The sequence below is a fragment of the Sceloporus occidentalis genome, unplaced genomic scaffold (genome assembly GCF_023333645.1).
Source record: "Sceloporus occidentalis isolate IW3139 unplaced genomic scaffold, rSceOcc1.0.p SCAF_7, whole genome shotgun sequence".
In the NCBI taxonomy this organism is placed as follows: domain Eukaryota; kingdom Metazoa; phylum Chordata; class Lepidosauria; order Squamata; family Phrynosomatidae; genus Sceloporus; species Sceloporus occidentalis.
Window position 1 is genome coordinate 85,376,148 of NW_028316987.1, and position 25,369 is coordinate 85,401,516.

General features: G+C 39.5%; 1 protein-coding gene and 1 long non-coding RNA gene across 4 annotated transcripts in view; both read left to right on the forward strand.

Moving 5' to 3' along the window:
* Positions 1-25,369, forward strand: part of PTPRN2 (protein tyrosine phosphatase receptor type N2) — a 651,730-nt gene that overhangs the window by 50,357 nt on the left and 576,004 nt on the right. The gene's annotated exons all lie outside the window — the stretch shown is intronic.
* On the forward strand, positions 21,389-25,148 carry LOC149310043 (uncharacterized). The gene is made up of 3 exons (XR_016281969.1): positions 21,389-21,488; positions 22,140-22,247; positions 23,813-25,148. It is a non-coding gene; the product is annotated as an uncharacterized LOC149310043 (long non-coding RNA).

Sequence of the window (25,369 nt, forward strand, 5' to 3'; positions counted from 1 at the left end):
GAGCACATATGATAATGCACTGGGCAGGGTTTTTAAAATGCTGATATTAATGTTGAGCCTCTCAACTACAGAAGCATCTAGGATTGATGGCATCCACAACAGTTACTCTATTAGCTCATTTGTGCTTCAAAACTCTTCAGCCTTGGTTGCTGTCAGCTATGCACATCAAGGTGTATTTGTCAGGGAAATAGCTTTTCCAATTGATAGGGAACTTTGCTGGTAAATGGTCGAAGACAATGTTTTGAAAGATGTTCTATTCATGCAGTCCTATCTGTACCAATTACAACAGATTATTCTCTAGGAGGATGGGCGACCAGATGTCATAACCGCAAAGGAGGATGAGGCACCACAAAATGTAAGACATTCAAGAAAAATGTAGGACATTACAAAATAAAAGCTAAAAACACAAATATATATGTGTAAATTCATCCTTCTTAGTCATGCTCAAAATGGAAGACATATTGTAATTCCTCCTGGACAGAAGGTAGAAATGTAGGCTATGTCCTTGAAAAGGCAAATATCTTTTTGTTTAGGCAGGTGTTTCATGTATAAGCAGGGAGCGTTGTTATTGGTTTGTGTGTTTATTCATTTTTTAACTTTTGTATATCTTTTAAATGATTTTATACTCTTTGATGTGGTGATTTTTAATTCTTTTTTTAAATTACTGTTAAGGTTATTTTTAATTTATTCTTTTTGGGAGCCACCTTGGGTGGGAGTAAGGCACCATATAAATTATAAACAAACAAACAAACAAACAATTGTTGGCATCTCACTGGGTATGCTAGATGGTATGCTCTGAAATTAAATCTCTATATCACCATTTATAACTTTTAGCCATCCCCAAAGCTTTCAGGTCAACAGGGCATTCAAACAAATTCTCTTGCACCACGTCATTCTAATGACTACAAACACCACCATTAGTGAATGAATAGACATGTAAATATGTGCGAATTTCATTGTTGTAGGTATCAAGGAAAACATTTGCTATTTGTATTGACAAGTAAGCCAACAAAGTATGTGGTTGGGGGGAGTCCATGTGCATATGTTAACTTTGTTGTGGTTGTATTTCTTCAAGTCATTTCTGACTCAGAGTGACTCTAAGATGAACTTGGCAAGGTTTGTTCAGAGGAGGGTAACCTTTGCCTTCCTCTGAGGCTGAGAGAGTGTGACTTGCCCAAGGAGTTTCCATGGCTGAGTGGAGATTCAAACCCTGGTCTCCAGAGTCATAGTCCAGTGCTCAAGTCTCAGTTTTTCAACCCAGGGGGAAGGCAATGGCGAATCCCCTCTAAAGAAATATTTCCGGGAAAACCCCACTGGTAGGTTCACCTTAGGGTCACCATAATTTGGAAATTACTTGAAAGCACGAAATAATAATAAGTATTGGTAGCTATATGTTTAAGTGGTATCATAGGTCTGATTGTGGAAATGAGTAGGTTTCAGCTCTAATTGTCCTTTCAAGTGTTGCACATATGTGTTGCATCAAAAATAGCTACCTACATGTAGTTTAACATATGTATATGCACTTATGGAATATAAAAAACCAGTCACATCCATACATTCTTCCTTGGTTACCGAATAATTGCACTCTATCGTGCTGTAGTCAAGTATTCTATTTCAATATAAACTCCCTTATAAATTCCATAAGGTAGAAGTAGGCATGTGTCTACGATAGTGCTAGCATTGCCATTGCAAGCTGTGCATCTGAAACCATGACAATGGCATTAAGAATTTGCTAAACAAAATCTGCTCTTGCATGCCATGCGGAGTGTATCCTATTTTCTGGTATAAGCTGTTGGCATGGTTTGAGTTTACTGTAAGGTTTTACAGAAATTTATCTAAATGGACAGAGATCTTGTGTGGTCTTGTTGATACAGTGCTGGTTTTGGATGTGGAATAAAAGCCTTCATAAACAATGAACTTCCACTCTTTGTTATCTCTGTTGTAACAAATTCAGCATTGACCTATCTCACAGGGTTGTTTTGAGGATACACTACCAATAACTTATTCAGCATCATGAATCCATAAATGTTACTAGCCCACAAACCATCTCATGTACCCACACATGTCTGTATAAGTAATTTTGGCACAAAATTTATGGCTTCTCTTTCTCAGTTTGCAAAAACTTTATGGGGAGTCATTTGAAGGTAATACTTACAGTTAAATTCTTTTTGCATTTATTCAGAAGTAAGCCCCACTGAGTTAAGTGAAACCTAATATGAGTGCAAGATTGCAGCCTCCTTGAAGTCCAGATTTATAAGCAAAATTACAAGTCTTCTCAACTAAATGTAGTACAGCTAATCAGTTTTGATGAGGACTTGACTGTTAGTATAAGTAGCAGTTTCATGATATTTCCAATTTTAAAAGCCGAATTGTGTTCCTGCCAGGAATCCTCAAAAATTCAAAGTGATCTTTTTTTAAAAAAGTTTTCTGTGGGATATACCTGTATTTGAAAATTATGTGGTAAGACATTCCTTTGTGACAGCATGGGAAGGGGTTTTGGTAAGATTTCCGTGCATCGAGTTTAATGTGAGGAATTTTTTTTTCTGTGCACCAAATTGCCACGAAGAGCAGAGAAAACATCTTATTTAAGAACACACATTATTTAAGGGTCCATCCATAATTGTCTTTCTTATATATTTAGTCTTTTCCCAAGTGTTCATTGTGAGTTACATATATCTTGTGATATATTTTTGATTCAAAGCTAAATGAATTTTATAAGTGACAAACTGTATTTATAATTGTTCAACCAGTAAGTTTGTTTCCTTTAGTTTTATCTTTACCTGGAGGTTGTCACCCTTAAAAAACATAGTTTATTGTTGGCTATTCTCTTTGTCCTTTGTGGTACCATATCAGAAGACTGCAGGAGGCACAGAAAGAAAGTTTAACAGCTGGGATGTAATCTTTTGCATTTATCACATGGAAGGGCAATAGATTTTTACAGTAATTACTGCTCATTTAAAAAAAAAACATACTATAGTATAAACATACTGTTGTATAAATGTTTGAGAGAAATGCATAGCATGTAACTAACACATTTTTAAATATTACGTTTCAAATTTCAAAACAGTTTACAGTGTTCTTTGAGCCTGAAGCAGTTGAGCAGGCTGTGAATATATAAGGACAGAGTTTTAGACAGATGAAGTGAAGTATGAGGATAAAGGAGAGTGGCTTGAAGGAAAAAGGGATACTAATTATTTGGTGGCCAAAGATAGTGGTATTGAAGAAAAAATTCTCACATGTGAGGGCAACCTTCCCCAATCTGGGGATCACCTGATGTTTTGGACTTCAATTCCCATTAGCCTCAGACAACAAGGACAGTAATCAGAAATTCTGAGAGTTATAAGCTGAATAAAAGTGTCCAAGGGAAATTTATGTGTTTGCTGCTAATTGGTGTTAACACCCATTTGTCAGAAGGATTGTGCTTTTGGAACAGACACAAGAAAGCCCTCAAAGGTAAGTTGCAATTTAAGGAAACCTGGCTCCCCATATTGATTAGCTGCTTAGCATTTATTTACTAGCCACCCTTGGTCAATAAGATTCTACTTCTTTAAAACTGTATATAACAACATACACATTTTCTGCTCACAACTCTGGATTTAGAAAATTATTGTGCAATATTCAGATAAAATATGTAGGTAGGTATTCATTAAAAACTTGTACGGCATTATATTGTGAAAGTGAGTCCTGTAATATATCGAGAATGGCTCACGTAGAATAATATTTTGCATCCTCTCAGTTAAAACGTTACTGAAAGGAATCACAATAGGTTTGTAATATTTTTCTTTCTACATCAAAGTAAGAGTCAAAAACGGAAAGCTGTGGCAGCTTTGGCACAGTAAAATTAATCCACAGAGGGAACAGGGCATTCTAAAAGAGCTACTGCTAAATGAAAGGAAATATAAATACATTTTTGCTGGCATGGTAATATAAACATAGGCCTTAATTTGAAGGAGTATTCCCCATGGCTTAGCCCTAGAATATATGTATTAAGTAAAAAATAATGTTATTTCCCAAGAAGAAGCAATATTTTCAAGCATTTCCATTAAAATCGAACAGAAAATGGAAAAGAGCCCAACATCTGCCTCCAATTTTCTTTAACAACTAACTTTTTTTAAAGTGAAGAGACACTGAAGAATAAAAGAGTAATTGTAGCTGAGTTAATTAACAAATTAGTTGCATTAATATTTTTTGTTTTCTTTGAGGATGGCCTCATGTTCCTTATTCAAATGCTGTGTTCGTTAAAAAAGGAATCCTGTTCACAGGTGGTCATGGCAAGTTCCTCTGGTTAAATTTGCCAAATTTCAACCAGTTAGATGATTACAATTGTGCCTCCTGATTTAGACTTTTTGTCTGGGATTGTATCCTAAGGCCATGGTTGAACTTCTGATTTGTTAGTTTCCTGTTATCTTTAATGTTCTTGAGTCAATACCAAACTCCTTAATTGTTTATACTGAGTACTTGCTATGACTTTGATGCAGCTCTCTCCTTCTGAGTTCCACTAAGAGTTTCAGGCCTGAATACTTCTTTAAAAGATAGATCCCATAAACATAAGATGTGCAATCACCAGAAGATGAGGAAATGTTCAGAGTCAGTCCAAGAAGAAAACCATTTGAGGATGTTATGGGGACTCCCACATTGCTCCTAATGTTGCTGCCAAATTCATGAAGCTGACAAGAGCAATATATATATTTTTAAAAAATGTGCAGACAACAAGTCACCTAGGAACAGGGAGATGTTATAAAAATTCAGAAAGTGGGGCATCTAAGGAGATTATCGCACTGTCTTTTCCCATTCTTTCCTCCTGAGCTGAGTGCGGGATATAAACTTTAATTTGTGGATTTTATCGCAAACCTCTGTGCCCAGGCTGGAGGCATCCTGTACCTGATCATGGCATCCTGTACCCAATCTGGACTTCTTCTGCATCTTTCAAAGAACGGGAAAATCCCATTCAAAAAGTGCGGGAGAAGTCTGGATCAGGCATGGGATGCCATGATCATGTATGGGATGACCCCTGCCTGGGTATGGAGGTGTACGACAAAATCCACATATTAAACTTTACATCCCGCACCTAGGTTGGGAGGAAAGGACAGGAAAAGGCAGTGTGATAATCTGCTAAGAAATGGCAGTGAAGTATGCAGGAAGAAGAAGGAGGAGGACGTCAGAGCATGGAGAGTGTGTTAGATTTATCATGTTGTTGGAGGACTTTTATAGAAGAAGGCAAAGACAGGATATAGCCTGCAAAAATAGAATGTAGCTGAGCAGGTAATACTACTACTACTACTACTACTACTAATAATAATAATAATAATAATAGGATTTATTTATATGCCGCCCAATCACTGGGAATCCGGGCAACTTACAACAGAGGGGATAATAAGACATATCCCTGCCCTCAGGCTTACTATCTAAAAAGACACAACACAAAAGGAGAAGGGAATGGTGGGGATTCTTAATCACTTAGAATCCAAGTGGATTACAACACTGAACAAGATACAGTTCAAATTCTAAAACCCCCATATCCCCCCCAGTATAAAAACATAGTTATACTAAAAAGAGATTAAACCAGAAAGATATTAAAACAATAGTATAAAATCACAGTTAAAATCAGTGGAAGATTTGTAAAAAAGAAATGTATAGCGGGGACCAGATAGGATGGAAAAAGGGATGGAGAAAAGGGGAGAGAAGTGGAGGGGGGCAGGAAAATAGAGGTGGACCTAGTCTGGAAAGGCCTGCCGGAAGAGATCCATCTTAATAGCCTTCTTAAAGGTTTCCAAGGTGATAATCTTCCGGCCTGAGAGGGAGTGATTAGGCAGACCCAGCTCCACCAGGAATAGCCTGAAGAAACAGGCTCCTCCATCCTTAACCCTCATCTTCCGGCCTGAGAGGGAGTGACCAGGCAGACTCAGCTCCACCAGGGATAGCCTGAAGGAAGAGGCTCCTCCCTCCTTAACTGTCATCTTCCGGCCTCCTATCCCCCTCCAGCTATGCTCTGACTGTGTGGGGGAGAGGCTTGCGTACCCTAATGAAGTTGTGAGCTATGCTGGCGGTGGTATAATAGCCACCGTTAGGGCCTCCCATGCCAGACAGGTCACAACTGAAGGGTCTGACCAAGAGCGCCAAAGGGCAGGATGGGCTCTCTAGCCTTATGGCAACCATCCTAGGAGAAGGAAAACTCTAATCCCAAACCCGGGCAGATGGTACTCATCTAACCCTGTAAGGTCAACCATCTAAGAGAAGGAAACTCTAATCAAACCTATGACCCGAGGACCTTGCTGCCACCATCCATGCTTATCAAGGCCTCAGCAGTCAAACCTCTGGTTTAAAGGGTGAGGCCAGTTTGGTGCATGCTGCGCTCCACCAGAAAAATCCATTGCGCAGGCTTGAAGGATATATCCAATGTCATCAACACGCTTGTAGAAAGCACAGATGAGTCCTTCCTGAATCTTCGTTCGCAAAGTAAAGCCAAGAAGAAGAAGAAGAAGAAGAAGCAGCAGCAGCAGCAGCAGCCAAGAATCTGAAGGATCTCATCTGGCAGGTCGTTCCAGAGTCTAGGAGCAACTGCTGAAAAAGAATGCTGGGTCACTGTCGAAAGTCTAGTCCTCTTTGGTTGAAGCAGATTCTTCCCAGCAGAACGAAGAGTGCGGGGAAGATGATATGGGAGAAGGCGTTCCCGCAAGAAGTCAGGACCCAAGCCAAGATAAGGGAAAGCAACCAAGGAGGACCCCATCAATAGATTTTGCCTAAGGGTTGGTCTTATACTGTCCAGAGCCCTGGTGTACTTGGCTTCCTCCCACTTCAGGGTCATTGCTTCTAGTGTGTGCCGCAGGAACGAGCCCCATTGTTTCTAATGGGGCTTGACTTTACCCGGTATTTGCCTTACGCGGCGGGGTCCAGAACAGATCCCCGTGTAAGGGAAGGGCCAACTGTATAATCTTTTTGTCACTGAGTGCTATGAGATTCTCTTTGCCGTAGATGGAATGGGCAGAAGCACTCCTTCCTTCTAGAAGCTAGTAAACCTCTGAGCCCAGGGTTTCCACAGCAGTTGCATTACTAAAAAGTACTGCAAGCTTGAAGATTGTAAGGAGATGACTGCATATCATGGGCAATCCAAAGTATTTAAGCATGACCCCCATCATTGTTGAAAAGAAAGGTCTCAATTACAGGTTTTTGGTCCTTCACCTGGGAATTTTGCTTATCAGTAGATTAATTTGGCTAGGCATGCAGCAGATTGTGTCTCCAAATCCTTGCTTGGAGCAGTTAGGAGCTGTACAGACCGGCATATTTGGCTGGCCTGAGGGTGGAGTCGGGTTGTGGTGTCTACGTGACACATGCCCCAACTCCGCCCCCAGGCTGGCGTGATGCCGCGCACCACACCATATGGCGTGCGGCATCATGACATTTCTCTGGTTCTGCATCTATATGACACAGCACCAAAGGAGCGTGGAAAAGTCGCAGCGTCATGGCTATGGTGCCCTTTCCACAGCACAGAAAGGAGCTGCTTTTTTCTGAAAGGCGAGATCGGGGCCTGTGGTTGCTACAGCCCTGATATGGATCTAAAAGGAGTGGTCTGTACAGCCCCTTCCTCTCCAAAGACTTTAATCCATGGCACTGAAAGAGGATGCCTGTATGAAGGTGGAGAATATGGCCTTCAGTGGTGTTAGCTTGTTAGCCTGTAATGACAGACAAGAAATTGGATAGTAAGCACAAGCTTTCTAACATGGTGGAATGAACTAGAATTATTGCACAGACAGCTACTCATCAGTGCAATAGGTGACTGAACTCTTTATATTGCTATCAGTGCTCCAATAGATGCCAATCAACCTTCTACCACCCAGAGGTCTCAGCAGTTATCAAAAAAGAAATGTGCCCCTTCACCCTCATTTCAACATAAGTATTTCTCTAAATGGCACTTATCAGATGGAAAGCAGATGGTTTTTGAATCCCTCACTTCACCAGCCTCTGTCCTTCCCTAATGAGGCTCCTCTTATGCATTTACTCTGTCTTTAGAGAACAGTCTGAAAACAGCTTGATGTCCCATAATTCCAATCTGACAGGTTTGTTCCATCAACACTAACAATCCACCACTTTCAGAAATCACGTATGTTTTTTCTTTCATTCTTAATGTTGCAGTATCAAAGACCAATGGGCCCTCTCAGTAGAGTGGTGCCTAGCAGAGCTCCTATTATTAAGGTTTTGTCAGCATTTATTTTACAAGCAGTATTTTATTAGTGTATGCCAGCTTTATTTTTGCCAGCTGCCTGTTACACTTGTGGTTATCAGCTTTGGGCACACATTGCAATACGTACTAATGAGGAAAAATACTTTATGCTCTCATTATTATATATCCTAAACAGTGTTAAAGTTCATAAGTATTTTAAAGTAGCATCTTTCCTTTGAGAACAAAAGTCTGATTCAGCAAGAGATCTCTGTGCACTGTGCATGGGTCTGTGTATGTGTATATACATCTTTATCCCCATTCAGGATGTTCAGCTAACTCAATGGATAGTTGAATCATTTTCAGTGTAAAGGAAGATGTAAGAAGGCTACCACCTGCAACTGTGGCTAGGTTCTTACAGCTACAGTTGGATTTAAGCCACAGGAAAAATCTTACTAAAATATACACTATCATGAAAAAAAAATCATTACAAGTATATGAAGTAGATGTGTTCCTGAACTTTACTTCTTAACAGAAACTTTGGTACCAGAGGCAGAAATACAAGGAAAGGACAGGGATAAATCCCTACATCACACAAAGTTCAATGTGTTTCAGCAACCTTTTTATTCAAAACTAACAATACAGACATGTGAAATGAAACAGCCAGGTAAACTTTGCAAAAGTAAACAAAATCGTTTGAATTCTCTGGAAATCACTTGAAGTCTACTTTTAAAATTCATCCAGGGATCCCCCCCCCCCAACTTTCTTTCACTGGCTTCAGGGCTTCAGCTTTTTGTATGATTTCAGTTTTGGTGGCCAGACTTATACATCAGTGCTTCTGCAATATGCTGAAGCAAGCTCGTGAATCCCATCCTTTCACTGATCAAGCTTTCTTGCATTGTTTATTGCAGAGTCCCCAAGTGAGACCACTAAAACACATAATCAATGAGGTACAACCAATTCCAGAGAATAACACAGTCCCCTCACAAGCTCTGGGAGGTAGGACTTTATTGGCCTAAAGACAGGTTGCAAATCTTAAATAACACTTACAACAGGATACATAACATGGATGGGACAAGAGCCTGCCACAAACCCAGATGCCGATTCTGTACCCATTATCTACTCTGGCTGAAATATTGCAGGGGATAATAACATCACCTCCAAAGTCAGAGGTTTATTTACTTTCTCTTCATCCAATGTGATATATGCCATCCTATGCCAGCAATGCCTCTCCACACTCTAACTTGGACAGACAGGATAGTCACTATGCAAGAAGATTAAAGGACACAAATCTGAAATTAGAAATGGCAATATCCCCAAACCAGTTGAAGAACATTTCAGTCTTCCTGGACATACAATAAGGGTTTCTCAGGTTGCATTGAACAAGAAAATTACAATGGTAGGCAAGAGATACAGCTGGATTGAATCTTATTCATACATTCCACTCCATTAGTATGATATATATAATATGTATGAACAAAGACAATGGCTTCATGGCACATTACATATATTAGTGTTAGAGTTCACCCTAGGACATATATAACAAAAGGAATCTTCTGGGAAGGAGTTTTGATCCCAAGTAATCAATTCTGTTGATAAGCAGATTTATTGCTTTCACAAATCAACGCTGACCTCTATAAAGATCTGAAAGACCAATACCACCTCTCCAGTCCTTTGAAAATTTAGGGGAAGGGTCATTATTTTCATCTTTCTGGATCCTATTACATTCTATCCCATGCCTACAAACTATATAAATATGGTTTATACTTGATGGCTTAATATCGCTCTGTACTGCATTCAAAGAAGTGGGTTTATTTCCACAAAAAGCTCATGCTAAAATAAAACCAGTTAGTCTGAAAGATGCTGCCATATTTCTTATTTTAATTCTCCTCCCTCCCTTCTTTTTATGTGGTTGAATAGTCATTCAGATTCACTATGTTTGAGACCATGCTCTATTAGGCATGGTGGTTAGGGATAGGTTTGATCCTGCTCTCTTTCTGTGCATTCATATCCAGAGGTGCATCACTGGAAGATGAACTAAAGTGGTAGAATCTTATTTTGTGGGGGGAAACGTATAATTCTGTTTGAAATGGGATGTGAAATATATATTAGTTAATTATACTTTGGATCTAAAGGATTTCTATATGAATGCAGCAAGTGTAGGTTTAGAAGTACAGGTGCAATTATGACTTTGGGTATATATGTCCCAGTTTGCAGTTTTTGCTCTTTTAGCCACAGAACATTGTTCTACTAAATGTACGCTTCTCAGAGGAGCTGTTTTCTTCTTGACTTGCCTCATAAATGGCTATGCCTTAGAGGTCTCTAAGACAGTTAATCACCTGAGCAGGTGGTTTCTGTTTACTGGAAAGTGTGAGTAGGGGGATGTTAATAGACAAAAACAGACCTCTGTGAGTCCCAGTTTCATTAAGTTGCCGTTTAAAGCACCTGGCGGATCCAAAAGACATTCTGTTCCATGATTTGCATATGAAAAAATGACATGCAGTCTGCTTTAAAGAGTAAACATTTTCCATTTCTGTGTTGAGACCCATTAGGTAGCATTAATATGCACAGCTCAGGAGGTAAATCTCACAATGAACCAACTGAATAACCTTAAAAATGTGTGATGTTATTTATTATTTGCATGCATGAGTACTTTTATGCTAAAAGAAGTTGTCATTTGGGGAAGAAAGGTAGCCCATTAAACATTTAGGCAGGAGCAATGATTGCCTATAGTGAAAGAGTTAGCTAGCATGTTAGTCAAACTTACTATAATATTGTATGTGTGTATTACAGCCCAGCGGGAAGCAATTAAATGATTGCATTTTTAGTCAACTGCAACACACACTAAACAATAGCATTTCATTGTTATTAGACAGTGAAGTTTATCGCACCGGGTTCTTGGCCCGGCCCAGCAGGAAACGGAAATGAGTGGGGGAGGATTTTACCGCACACACCCGTCCCTCACTCGTTCCGTTCCCCCTCTTTTCCCTGCCCCTTCCGTTCCAGAGGGGACGCTTTTTGAGAACTGTTCAGAACAGTTCTCAAAAATTTCCCCCTCTGGAACAGATTAAGAACGGAAGAGAGGGGGAACGGAACGAATGAGGGACGGATGCGTGCGGTAAAATCCGTCCCCCACTCGTTCCGCACTCATCCCTACTCCTTCCGTTCCGTTCTCAGAACGCGTGGAAGGAACGCAGTGCGATAAAGTTCAGTGACCCTGGTGTTGATAGCATGCCCTGTCAGTGTGTAGCAGTACCTTCATAATAAGAAGTATTAATTTATTTACACGTTTCTCTTCCATTTTTCGAATTGTCATTAGGTTTAACATTGTATTATCAATAATGAAATCATATATAATTAGTTATTCTGCACTTGTTCTTTTTAAGTATATTGATATGGTTGAGATACAACAGAGACAGTAAAATAATATCCCATATTCTTTTGTTTAGGAAAAAACAAAGCAGTTGAGTCTAATATATGGTTAGATTGCTGGTAATAATGATTATGATTGTCACCCTAGGCCTTAAAAGTGGTTCTCTTGATTGATTATAATTAATAGGATGATCCAGCCCTATACTCACTTGTGTGGGAGTAAGCATTTTTGAACGTGATGGATCTTATAGCTAAACAGATATGTATATGTTTGTGCTGTAATAATCAGATATGGATTACATTATTCTGAAAGGATGAGACTAGTTGGTAATGTTCAGATCAAATAAATACAGAACAGATGTTTGCACTAGAGTAATATGGGATAGCTAGCCATACAATATGTACAATTAAACCATGTTGAGAAATGCAGCCTATACAGGCATACCTTACTTAACAAAGCCACTGACAAAGAAGCTACAATACTTTTTAAAAGGCTTTTTACACCGGCAAATCTTTTCTTTCGTGCCCTCTGTCTAGCTAGAAGATTGTTTAGCAGAATCAGAATTGGGAAGATGGTTAAGGAGAGCTGAAGCAACACAGACTTTCAGTTTCTGGTTCCAGCAGCTTGAGCAACTCTATCATGGAGTTTTCTTTGCAAAATTTGTTCAGAGGAGGTGTGCCATTGCTTTTCCCTGAGGCTGAGAGCATGTGACTTGCTCAAGGTCACCCAGCAGGGATAATAACTGTATATTATTTACAGTTGCTATTACATATAAATAGTACACTTCTATCACTGCATTTGTAGTGTTAGAACAGGTGTCGGCAACCCCTGGCCTGCGGGCTGCATCCGGCCTGCGGAGGTGGCAGGACCGGCCTCAGCCCGGTCCTGCCGCCGATTGCCGCAGGCGGTACCGTGGCAGTGGTGGTGCCAAAGAGGGCGGGCCGCAGATAGTGTGCCGCCGCTGCCGCCCATGCCTTCCTGTAGCCCTGCACGCGCCTGCAGGGCCACACACAGGGCTAAATAGGAGGAGTTTCTCCTCCTGGGGCTGGCTGGCCAATGGCTGCTGGCAGGGGGCGGGCTGTTGGAGCTCCAGCCTGCCCCCATTGGCCAGCCAGCCACAAGAGGAGGAGCTCCTCCTCGGGCAGGGCAGGAAGGGGGCGGGGGTCCTCCTCCTCCTTCCTGCCCCTCCCGTGACTGCCTGATAGCTGCGGGGAGGGCAGGAAGGGGGCAGGGGTCGCCTCCCCTCCCTTCCCACGTCTGCCTGACAGCCGCAGGGAGAGAAGGAAGGGGGCGGGGGTTGCCTCTTCCTCCTTCCCTCCCTTCCCACGGCTGCCTGACAGCCGCGGGGAGGGAAGGAAGGGGGCGGGGGGTCACCTCTTCCTCCTTTCCTCCCTTCCCATGGCTGCCTGACAGCCGCGGGGAGGAAAGGAAGGGTACGGGGGTCGCCTCCTCCTCCTTCCCTCCCTTCCCACGGCTGCCTGACAGCCACGGGGAGGGAAGGAAGGGTGCGGGGTCGCTTCCTCCTCCTCCTTCCCTCCCTTCCCACGGTTGCCTGACAGCCGCGGGGAGGGAAGGAAGGGGGTGGGGGAAGAGGAGGAGTAAGAGGAGGAGGAGGGAAGAAGGAAGGAGCAGGAGGAGGAGGGAGGAAGGAAGGAAGGAAGGAAGGAGGAGGAAGAGGAGGAGGAGGGAGGAAGGAAGGAAGGAAGGAGCAGGAGGAGGAGGAAGGAAGGAAGGAGGAGGAAGGAGGAAGAGGAGGAGGGAGGAGGAAGAAGGAGGAGGAGGAGGGACGAAGGAAGGGGCAGGAGGAGGAGGAGGAGGAGGAGGAGGATGAGGAGGATTTCCATTCCATTTGTACAGGTCTGCTTTGTTTTAACGATGATAGTGGTGATGATGATGATGATATCAGTCAGTTTCTGAGACATGCACTCACTCTTTCTGAAGGTGAGAGAGTGTGACTTTCCAAAGTGCATTTCTGTGTATTTTCGGTGCTTTTAATGCTAAAAGGTCTGCTTTAACAATGATAGTGATGATGATGATGGTGATGCTGCTGCTGCTGCTGCTGCTGATGGTGATATTGATATCAGCCAGCTTCTGAGGCCCAAATGTCCTCCATTTTGATCATGCCTAAGAAACATGCATTTATATCAACATTTTAAAAAAACCATCAAATTTTTTCGCATGTCCTCCATTTTTTAAAAATGTGTCCTACATTTGAAAATGTTGTCCTATATTATTTAATTATTTAATTATTTAATTATTTATTTTTTGGCTTTGGGCCCCCAGTTGTCTGAGGGACAGCAACCCGGCCCCTGGCTCAAAAAGGTTGCCTACCCCTGTGTGAGAAGATCACCCCGTCCCTTTCTCTCCTTTCAGTTTCATTGAACAAAATGTTAAAATGAAAAGTAGAACAATATACTAGAAGGATGACAATAAGGTAAATACATTTCCAAGCATTCAAATGTGTCTGAAGGCAACCTATGCTGACAGTATTCTGTTTGAAAGCATCTGGGTTATCATGACATTCCACAGAGATCTTTAGAAACTGTCATCTTGTAAAGGTACAGTATTGTTAAAATGGACAATGTCTTTTCAAAACTCCATTTCTCATTGTCACTTAGGTGTCTTTACCGTCAAGTCACCTGTTGACTTTTATGTCATGTTGCCAGACTAATATATAATCAGAACAGTGTAGAATTAAATAGGGTAGTCAATTCTATAGAGTGGTTTGTGTATTGGACTATGACTCTGTAGACCAGGGTTCACATCTCCGCTCAGCCATAGAAACCCATAGGTGACCTGTGGGCAAGCCACACTCTGTTAGCTCCAGAGAAAAGCAAAGGCAATGCCCCTCTGAACAAATCTTGCCAAGAAAATCCCATGATAGGTTTGCCTTAGGGTCACCATAAGTCTGAAATGATTTGAAGGCACACAACAACAACATGCTGATCCACTATATTAATCATTGGACTGTTCCTTATCACTGCTGAACCCTTTGCAAAATGATAGATGTTTCAGTGTCTGTGTTGTCCAGATCTTTTGGATATGTTCATGTTGGCAGGATATGCAAAAGGAAAAATAATTGTTTTGGGAAACACTTTTAATGTTAAACAAAGCAAAGGGCAGTGCCATTACTGGATGTGGGCAGTTGCTCTTGAAAAATTAGGATAGTTTGTCTCAATCCAGTCTGACACTTGCCCAGTTTCTGTCAAAGAACAGCTGCTTCCTCATGTGACAAAGTTGGCTCTGAGATTGCCTTGGTGGGCAGATTTTGTGATGTGTGAAAGTACCAGCTCATTGCTGGAAGAAACTGTTCTTCATTATAGGAGGACATGCCAGTTGCTTTCCCCAACAGATTTCCATGGCATTTATTTTCTTTCATAAAATACACAGGGTTTTCTTTAGCTGTATTACATATTTCCAATGGCACTATGATTCAAGTGGTACAGTTTGTAGTGGTTTCATTGTGCCTTTTCTGTTTTTTTAACAAAACCCATTCTGTTTAAATCACAATGGCTATATTTCAGCAGAGGCTTTCATCAGCAGAAGGAAGGATGCCTGATTTCCCTATCCCCTGCAACCTTCAGGGCTGCCTTTCACACTGTTCCAGGTGTGCAAACAATCCAACTCAGATTTAAATATGGGGCAATGGGGTAAATGTGGGAATCAAAAATTACTTCTTTCATCCCCAACAATGGGAGCCTCCATTGGATTAGGTATCTTGTTTCATTCATATGAAATTGCATGGAATTCCCAGTGAATCCAGTGAAACTGTTGGCATTGTACAGTATTGTCATTGTTACTGGAAAATTGAAATATATAGCTAATAAAGCAGTTGCTTCTTAACTAGATCCCATGGTTAATCTTTGGGTGCTTATAGCATCATAATTTGGTTAAGCATTACATATCTCATGGATGGTCAAAAGGTAGAATCTGGACATGGCTATCATTACACCATTCATTCTCCATAACACTTGTTTTTTTTAATAGGAAGTATGACCTCGACCTCTGTGATACATTTACTTTGCATGTTGGCGTTTGTGACATAGAAAAGCTATATAGGTCCATCTCTAGCAAAGTAATAATGGCAAATATGGAACTGAAGAATAAGGAGCTGCCTGCCCCACCTCTGTCTAGCAGCATGAGCCATACGCAATCTACTTTAACATATATGAAATGCTTTACTTATGCCCTTTGCACATGTACAGAAATACAGTACACAGGTTTACCATCACAGGAAAGAAAGAAACGGGGGCTACTTAGTCTATAGTGTTCAGCTTCTTGGGAGCAGCATAATCAACTTTGCTCTGTTAATCTAGAATGTGAAAAAGAAGAGAATGAAAAAGTAAGAAGAAGGCAAAAGAAACAGGGAGATATTTCATGGCTAACTATACAGCATACACAGCATCTCCTTGTGATGAAGTGTACACAGTCGAGTACCCTAATGAGTGTTGGGCTATGACTCTGGAGACCAGAGGTCAATTTCCAGCTCAGCTATGAAACCCACTGGGTGACCTTGGGAAAGTCACACACTCTCAGCCTCAGGAGAAGACAATGGCAAACCTCCCCTGAACAACTCTTGCCAAGAAAACCCCATGTTGTTGTTAACTGCATAAGGTGGAAACAACTTGAAAGCACACAACAACAACACCGTGCATTGCTATCTGTCTTTAATCTACGTCAAGATATCCGGCTTTATGTTAGACTTGTTTCTCTGCATGCTGAGCTCCTTCCTTATTGGGTATAAATATATAATAATATATTTTATATAAGATAGTATAAAGTATAGGAAGTATAAAGGTAAAAGTACAACAAACACAGCAGAGTTCTGTGGTCACATAGCAAAACTGACTTGAGATCTTTTAGAGGGGTTAGGCAGTAGCACATAGCCTCTTCCATCCAGTTGCTGAGAGTGTTCCTTCAATTTCTATCTGATTTTGTCCTTTAATTCTTTAATTTATATTCTTTAATCCAATTGTTAATTCTATTGACTACAGCTTGACACTGCAGAGCAGAGTGAATATTTATTGGATGAATTCATTAAGAAGCTGACAACAGAATATATACCTTGCCCAGAGTTGGTAATGGCTGGTGTCTTCATGATTATATTTTTATTCATTCCCAAGTTACTGCTTTGATTAAAGTGGATAGAAATGCATAAGGACATTCCATATTTTATTTAGATATGTATTTATCAAATTGATACTCGGCCTTTCTGCTAATAAAGGCAGCTAACAGTGGTGAAAGCAAATAAAAACCTCCCGAAATACAATTAAAATATGAAACATCACCCTGCCAAATGTAGAAAAGCATATCTAGAGTGTGCCATGGAGATGCATGGGGCCACATACCAAGTTCAAGAGATCTGTTATTACCATGGAATCCATGAAATCTTTAAGCACTTCCAAAATGACAGCTGCACCATAGATGTTGAATTGCCTAGCACAAAAAGATGGAGGGTCCAACTCCACCTTGCAGACACTAGCTACCTCAGGGTAGGATAATGTTGGCCATCAGGATGAGTAGTCTAGAAGAGCTCTTTAGAGGTTTTTCACCTTCATTGTTGTTCTGAACTGAATCAGATTTTTAACATGCCTCTGTCAAAAATGTTGAACTGCCTGAATAAATTTTACACTTCTCTCCACCTTACCCAATAGATATAATTCTTTCATTACTCTCCCAATCAGGATGATCAAAACCAAAATACAATCGTGTTTTGAATTTATGCAGTTAACAACAACAACAACAACTGATATGGAAATTAAACACAAAGAGGTTTGTAGGAAGGGGCTTGTTAAATCAGATAATTCCTTCTTGGTAAATAATAGTTATTTATTAATCAAGTATAATAGATATCCTAGCATAATTAGCTGATTTTTCAGATTGCTGTAGAATCTTTTGCCCATGTGCATGTTTTAAAGTCTAACCTACAATTCTGTGACATGTTTTCATTTGTGGCTTGCTCAGGATCAAGTTGTGATTTTAATAACTGAAAAATTCATTAGCAATGGTTTTTATTGTATTTTAAGAAATTACCATCTGGAATTATTTTTACTTGATATTGCCTGGTTTCTGATCTTCCTCAGAGTTAGAATCATTAAAGTGTAAAATGTTTTGTTTCATGTGGCGGAATTTACTAAAATGCATCTGTTAAAAACCTTGGCATTTGTTTCAGCCAGAATGAAGCCCTTGATTTCAGCTGGAGGATAGAAATGTGTGTAACATTCATTCAGGCTATTTTAAACACGCCTTTCAAGTGTGTCAATTTTCAAAGCAGAACACAGTTTAAAATGCACAGTACAGATTATCTTAAACTATAGCACAAAGCAACAATGAAACAGAAGAGTGACAAGATAAATAAAAAATCATCATAAAAATGTTATTATTTATGAAAAGCTGTTCTGAAAAGGATAGGCTTTCTTTTTTTAAACTGCCCATTTGAAAGAGATAGGCTCTGATTAAAAAAAGGTGGGACTGGCAAAGGTTACTATCCCTAGATCCTAAATATTGGGAAAGTTAATATGTTTTAGGGTGCAGGTCTTTTTAAATTGAATGTCTATATGATATCCATTGGGATTTAGTTCTAGGACCCTGCGTAGATACCAAAATCCATGGATGTTCAAGTCCTATTAAATGCAGTGGCATAGTATAATAATGTCCCTTATATAAAATAACAAAATCAAGGTTTGCTGTTTGGAATACACACACACACACACACACACACACACACACACACACACGATGTGGAATCGCTTGCATCCGTGGATAAAAAAATTAACGGCTACAAAGGGCTGACTGTTTTTGATATGTTTGTAGGAACCATCACAATTAGTAATTTTTTGTGGGTTTTTCGGGCAATGTGGCCATGTTCTAGAAGAGTTTATTCCTGACATTTCACCAGCATCTGCGGCTGGCATCTTCAGAGAATCTGAAGTAGCACGAAAAACCCACAAAAAACTATGGATGCCAGCCGTGAAAGCCTTCAACTTCACATCACAATATGCTTTGGATTCTGACTGATGGCAGTTACATATTAATATGGGAGATTGTTTAACTTTGTTAGGAGGTATTTGAAGGAAAAAGTCAGAAGTACAGGTCTTTTTAATTTGTATTCTTTTTCCACAGATGTGAAAGGAGTTCTAGTTTAAATTAAAGTAGTGCTCAGTAAGGCCCTTTTCTTCTAATATGGTATAATTAGGAGGTTTAAGAGGAATCAAAATGTAATAATCTGCTTCACTCAAAATTACAGTGCTCTTTGCTCTTTAACTGAGTTCCGATACAACAAAGTTGACCTCTTATTTCATCAGACTTTTGCTTCTGTTTAAGAGGTTGTTCTGCATCTAAAGACAAATGATTGTTGCCAATAATAGATTGAGAAAGGAATTATTAAATATATGGGCTTGGTTGTCTATTTAAGTAGCTTTGTTAAATTGACTGAATTCATGATTAAATGTTGGAAGGTAACAGGAATATTAATGAAAAAAATATCTCCAGGGATTATTCTCTTAGATTTTAGTCGCTTGCTGTTAGGTACAGTCGGCTCTTCTTATACACGGATTTTTTTATAGACGGATTCAAGCATCCACAGTTTGAAAATGTTCAAAAAAAGTATAAATTTCAAATATCAAACCTTGATTTTCCATTTTTTTATAAGGGACACCATTTTGCTATGTCATTATATTTAATGGGACTTGAGCACCCACGGATTTTGATATCCACGGGGGATCTTGGAACCAAACCCCAGTGTATAACAAGGGTCCACTGTATATGTTTTGTTATGCTATTAGGTATGTTACATTATGTATGTTTCACTCTGGCACAGTAAAGTATTTAAAAGGTAATAATTATATGGCGTTATGATGGCTGTAACTGCTGTGTATCAAACCAGTAAACAGCATGTATAATAATTAGAAATACTGATACTAGAGACTAGCAATAAATATCCCTACAATGTTATATGTCTGAACATAGAATATTTACTACCGTAATCTATCATGTAATCTGGCATGTTGACTGGAACACTATTTATCACTATTTTCAGATGCAAATAAATTTATGATGAAAATCACTTGTCCTCTCCATATGACCAAGAAAGTCTAAGAAATATGATTGCTTATCCACCGGATTGTAGATAACTTGGGGTAACCCCTTATTGACACCAAGCATATTTCTTTAGAGCCCACTGTGGTGTAGTGGTTTGAGTGTTGGACTACTATTCTGGAGACCAGGGTACTATTCCTGGCTTGGCCATGAAACCCACTGGGTGGCCTTGGGCAAGTTACAATTTCTCAGCCTCAAGGGAAGGCTATGGCAAACCACCTCTGAACAAAATCTTGCCAAGAAAACCCCACGTTAGGTTTGCCATAAGCTGGGGTTTGCCATAAGCTGGGGACAACTTGAAGGCATGCAACAATATGTCTCCAGTTTGAATATGCTTGTTTATTAAATGTGTAGATAAAGAATGCCAGGCTGCATGTGGGAGAGGAACCCACTAGGGATGTAGCTATGGGGAGTGGGTATGAGGCCATGTCCCTCCCAATGAACCTTTCCTTCAGTTCCAAAATTTCTACTGTTCCAGAGAGATGTTGCTTTCATCACACTTTTCAGTATTTTCTTCTTATTTTTTGCTGTGATAGATTCCTCCTCTCCTTAACATACCGTATATACTCGACTATATGTTGACCTCGTGCATAAGTTGAAGGCAAATTTTGGGGCCCAAATTATGGATTTTGCTATGACCCATGGATAAGTCAAGGGTAAAACTTAGGGACGTATAGCGAAGGATCTAAAGGATGAAGCAAAGCAAAGCAATGTCAAAGAATTTACAAAATTCTAGCAGACCTAACTCTTTGTGCTCACTCTTAAGTAGAGGAGGTGTCAGTGCTTCCAGGACAGATTATACTCTTGCTTTTCACAAGGGGATGGTTCCTTCTTTTAAATAAGAGTTCAGATACATTACTTACATTGACCTGTGGATAAGTCGACTCAGGTTTTTTGGACCAATTTTTGGACCTAAATGTCTGGACTTATACATGAATATATACAGTATATATACTGTATGTTTTATGAGACATTAAGCCTTCTCTGTCAGAGTGTTCTGGTGCCACAACAAACTACAATTCCCTGGACTCCCTAGCACTGAGCCAGGGCAGTTAAAGTGGTCTGAAACTGGATTATTTCTGCAGTGTGCTTTGGATCTCTATTATAATCTCATACCAAAATTACTGCATTCAGTTGTACCATGCAGTGTGGGCAGGACTTTAAATGATGCAGATTGTATGAGCATATACAGACAATTTTGGTGCAGTTTCCAGTGAAATTCTTATAGTCTATGCTCACTCTTGGCTTCTGTGTTACGTTACAGATTACATATTTTTCAAGACCTACTTTAACTTGCAGTCTAAAACAAGAAACATTGGGTAGGCAGGTTGCAGCCTGTAAATAGTTGGAGGCAGGCTCTTGAAGGGTCCTTTAGAAAAAATATAAAAATGATTACCCATGGAAAAAGTGACACATAATTTCATTTTTTAAAAAAATCTTTTCCTTCTGCACTTAAATTACCAACCATGAGTAATTTTGGCCTCAAAGGGACATACATAAATCACTATGAAATTTATAACATACCAAAAAATTAAGGATCTAAATTTTGAGGCTCTCTTTATGTTTAAGGCAATTATGCCGAAGAAATCTGAATGGAATTCATTTGATGTCAGAATTCTGATGTTTTGCTACAAAAGAAAAGCTACCTAGAGTTGGATGAAATATGAGGGGAAATAGAAAAAATATTCTTACATAGGAAATTATGTAAATACTTCTGTAAATGGTTCCAGTGCTTTTGAAATTTTTGAAATTGAATTAATTGCTTATATCGTTCTATGTTTTGTCTTCCTTCTCTCGTCCCTCCTTCCCACTGAGATCCAGTCAAAGCCAGCCTCCCTTGATAAGATACCCTCCCTTGATAAGGTACAGTGCATCAGATAACAAGAAACGTTAATTCTCTATAAAATGTAATGTTAAAAGACCAAATCCTAGTGATTTCTGGCAGTTAATCTCTAGTTTTATTTCTTCTACCTTTGTATGCACTTTCTAGCAGTAGGCTCACACAGAGAGCATACATAGAGAGATTCCTCTTCGGAATCCTATGTGTGTTTGTTACTGTGATTGCAGCCATGCATACTAGTCTGTAGTTGTGTTGCTGAAAACATGCAGAAAAACAAATATACTAAGAACAGAAGTATATAAACACTTAACGAGCTGAATTAATGTCTGGATGCTGCCAATTGCTGGACAGATACGTTGAAAAACTGAAGTCTGTTTATGGCTTTTCTGTCTTGCTCCTCCAATAAACTGCTCCAGTAAAAAGTATCAGGCCAGTCTGTATCAGACCGGATTCTAATAAACAGATGGTATTCTCATTTAAATGCTTGCAATTCTGCACTTAAATTCACTTTCTCTTCCTCATCACCACAGTCCTGCTACAAAACCCATCTACATACTGTACGTCCCAACAGGCTATGTGTTTATGCAGCATTAGCTGATGGTATCTCACTCTCCCTCCTCCTCCTTTGCTTTCATACGTACATACTTACATTATTTGTCTCTTGTCTCTTCTAGCAAAGACTAATTTCCATGTATTTTTGCCAGTGAAGAGGGAAGTGAATTATGGAGAGAGAAAAAACAATCCACAAATGGGAAGTGTGCATGGATGCTGAGCATTTTGGAGTAAGAGGCTGAAGAAGGATGTGCTTAAAAACACACTATGGTGAAAATCAAGTGGTAGGAAATGACAGCAGCACTGTTGATGAAGCTAATAAACACAGAGTCATATGTGAGAAGGTGGAAAACAATTGATTTCGAATTTGCAATCTCTTCTGAAAAGACACAAATCTTGACTTTGGTGTCTTTTGGCCAGTGAAAACAGACATGAATTAGCCAAGGAGAGAGGAAGGGTAGCTTCATGTTCAGTTTGAGTGCTCATATAATACAGTCTCTTTTTGTTGCTGGGGGGAAAGGATGAGGTGGAATCTCCAATCCACCTCAATCACCATTTTTGTGGACAGCGAGTGGATATTTTGGCCACATGAATCTGTCAGTGCAAGAGAGAAATGGGAAGGATAAATGATGGCACCCATATAAAGTGATGTTTTTGTCTGCCTGTGGATGACCAGATCTAATTCATGGCGTCTCAACATGTAGGAAGAGAGAGAAAGAAAGAAAGAAAGAAAGAAAGAAGTTGTATGAGGGATAGGTGAGATAAATTGTTCTCCCTAAATCCCTATTGGATCCAGTAAGAGGTACCTCAAGCCCTAAGATTATATGTAGCTGAAGAAAAGTGTTGTGCATCCATGAAAGCTGATGCTATAATAAATTTCTTAAACAACGCTATATGTGTATTTGTTACTTTGATGTAACAAACAGGGCTGCTCCTTTGGAATTATTCTGCTGTTGTAGAATAGGTCAAAACATAGTAGTTGACTACTAATTGATAGAACTAGATTTCTTAATGTGTCTTGTCAAAATATTAGTGACACAAGTGATGTTTAACTCCATGATGCAAACAATGCATGCCAGATTTCTGTTGAAATAACTGAGATTGTCCATAAATCTGTGAAAGAATTATTGAGCCTTGGGTATTGGCTGGTATACAACATCGTTCTAACAGAACATTTGAAACTACTTCTAATATGCATATCAGGAACCAGGCAGTGAGAACATCAACACCAGAAGATCAAGCTTTCTTTGATTTTTTAAAATAGAATAAAAAGCCTCACTTTGCCTTTGGTGAAACTCCCCCCCCCCCTTTTCTGTAAAAGTGCCCCAGCTGTCCTGAAACTCCATAATTAATGCCTGTTCCGATATAACCCAGCCATCTGTTTACATCTCACTCTTCTTCTGAAATGGAACAAATTGCAGCATAGCTTTTGCTTAAAGGATTTTCTGCAGAAGGACATATGCCAAAAAGGGGTTTCTAAAGTAGCATCCAAAAAGCATTGATTAAAGGAAGTACAGAATTCTAACTAGCTATCAAAGCCCACTTTTCAGATCTCATTTTTTTGTGAAGTTCACAAAAGTGTAACTGGAATGAAAATCACTAACAACTTGTACTAAATCCTATGCAGTCTCCCCCCCCCACACACATTAGTAATTGGAACGAGGCTGAGCAGATACAAAATAATAAAGACAGACATGCTGATCCATGAGGCAGAAGTAGCACAAAATCAATAGTTGGGCAATACAGTACCTTTATTAAGGATAACCAAAATGTTACAGCCTTTCATGTTTTCCAGAGCTCTTCATCAGAGAATGTGGCACAAATATATAGGAGCTTGGGGAAGGAAAAAAGAAAACTGGGCCAGATGAGGACTGAATGAATCCCCGTATAGACTTATTAGTATGCACACACCTACTACTAACTACTGAGTCATTCAGACAACAGTTTCCATCTTGAGACTGACTGCCGAATGGAGCCCATTATTGCCAAGCTGAGCCTATTGCTCAACTGTGGCCCGACATTTGATATAAAATGTTTCTCTACGTTGCCTTTAAAAATGGAATCATGCTAATTTTTAGTGTTTGCTGTTGCTTTAAAAAAATAACAAAAGAAAATAATTTATCATACAAAGTAGATGAAAGGTTTTGAGTACCAAGAATGGAACAGAAGGTGGAAGGGGAAATTAAAAAGTTGTTGGAAACAATTTTGGGAAGAATAGCCTTGTTAGTCATTTATTGTGCTTCTGTTTCATACATAGACATTTATTTTATTTTATATTAATAACTTGAACTATTCTGTGGATTTATGACTGGAATGACAAACTATGTTGTTGCCCTCATGCATTATCTGTCTGGAAGCTAATTTCCTTGTCTTTATTAATCTTTCTCCCAGAACATATATATTTGTGGCCCTCTTCTTTAATTCCCTGCTCCCCTTCCCCTTTGTTGCATTTGGACCAAAAGTGTCATTTAAAAAAAATTGAGAATTAAAATGGTTAATCTCATTGATGCCACCTCTGTAGAAATTCCAGCTGTCACAAAGAAATGTTATGCTGCTATTTTGATCTTGGGAGTTTTGCAAGAAAAGTCACCCAGTGCCATTCCAACCTGAGCATTCATCACAAAATCTGAGATCAAGAGTTGTTAATGAAAATAAAACCCAGTATGTAGTCCAATATACTGCATATAAGCCTTTATTGATGTTTGATTTCTCCTTCATGCTTGCCTTTCATTCTCCTTTGCGATGATTACTGTCCTTAAAATGTTCCAGTTCTTAAAGTGATGCTATTTTGTTTCTAGATTATTTCTAAACTCCTTGGCATGGAGAGGCATTTATACTTAATTGTACTCCAGATACTTGCCTGTTCTCTGATTTTATGTGATGCTAAGGATACTGTGTTCTATAGCATCACTCATATTAGCATACTGTTTAATAGAGATCAGAGACTACTGAACAAGAAATTACAAGAATAAACAACGTACTCAATTACTTATCTTGACAGAAGTAAAGTAAGAGATGCACAGACACAGTGTATCAGATGGCAGTTGAACAGGTATACATTATGATGGAATATTGTTGGAAAAGTATTTTTCCAGACTCATTTATAAGTACACTCCAGAGTTTTGTACCTATTCCTTTCTCTGTATTTGAATTATAGATTGTTGCATTAAAGATTATGGATACCACCAATATCTCCTGCAGAACAGCATAGCGAAAAAAGCTCAAGTGTCAGATAACCATACCTACAAATTCACAAATTAATGTGGAATAGCAATAGCAGCTTCATTTATATACTGCTCCATACTGCACTAAACAGTTTCCAAGAGGTTTACAATGTAAAGAAATTTCTCCC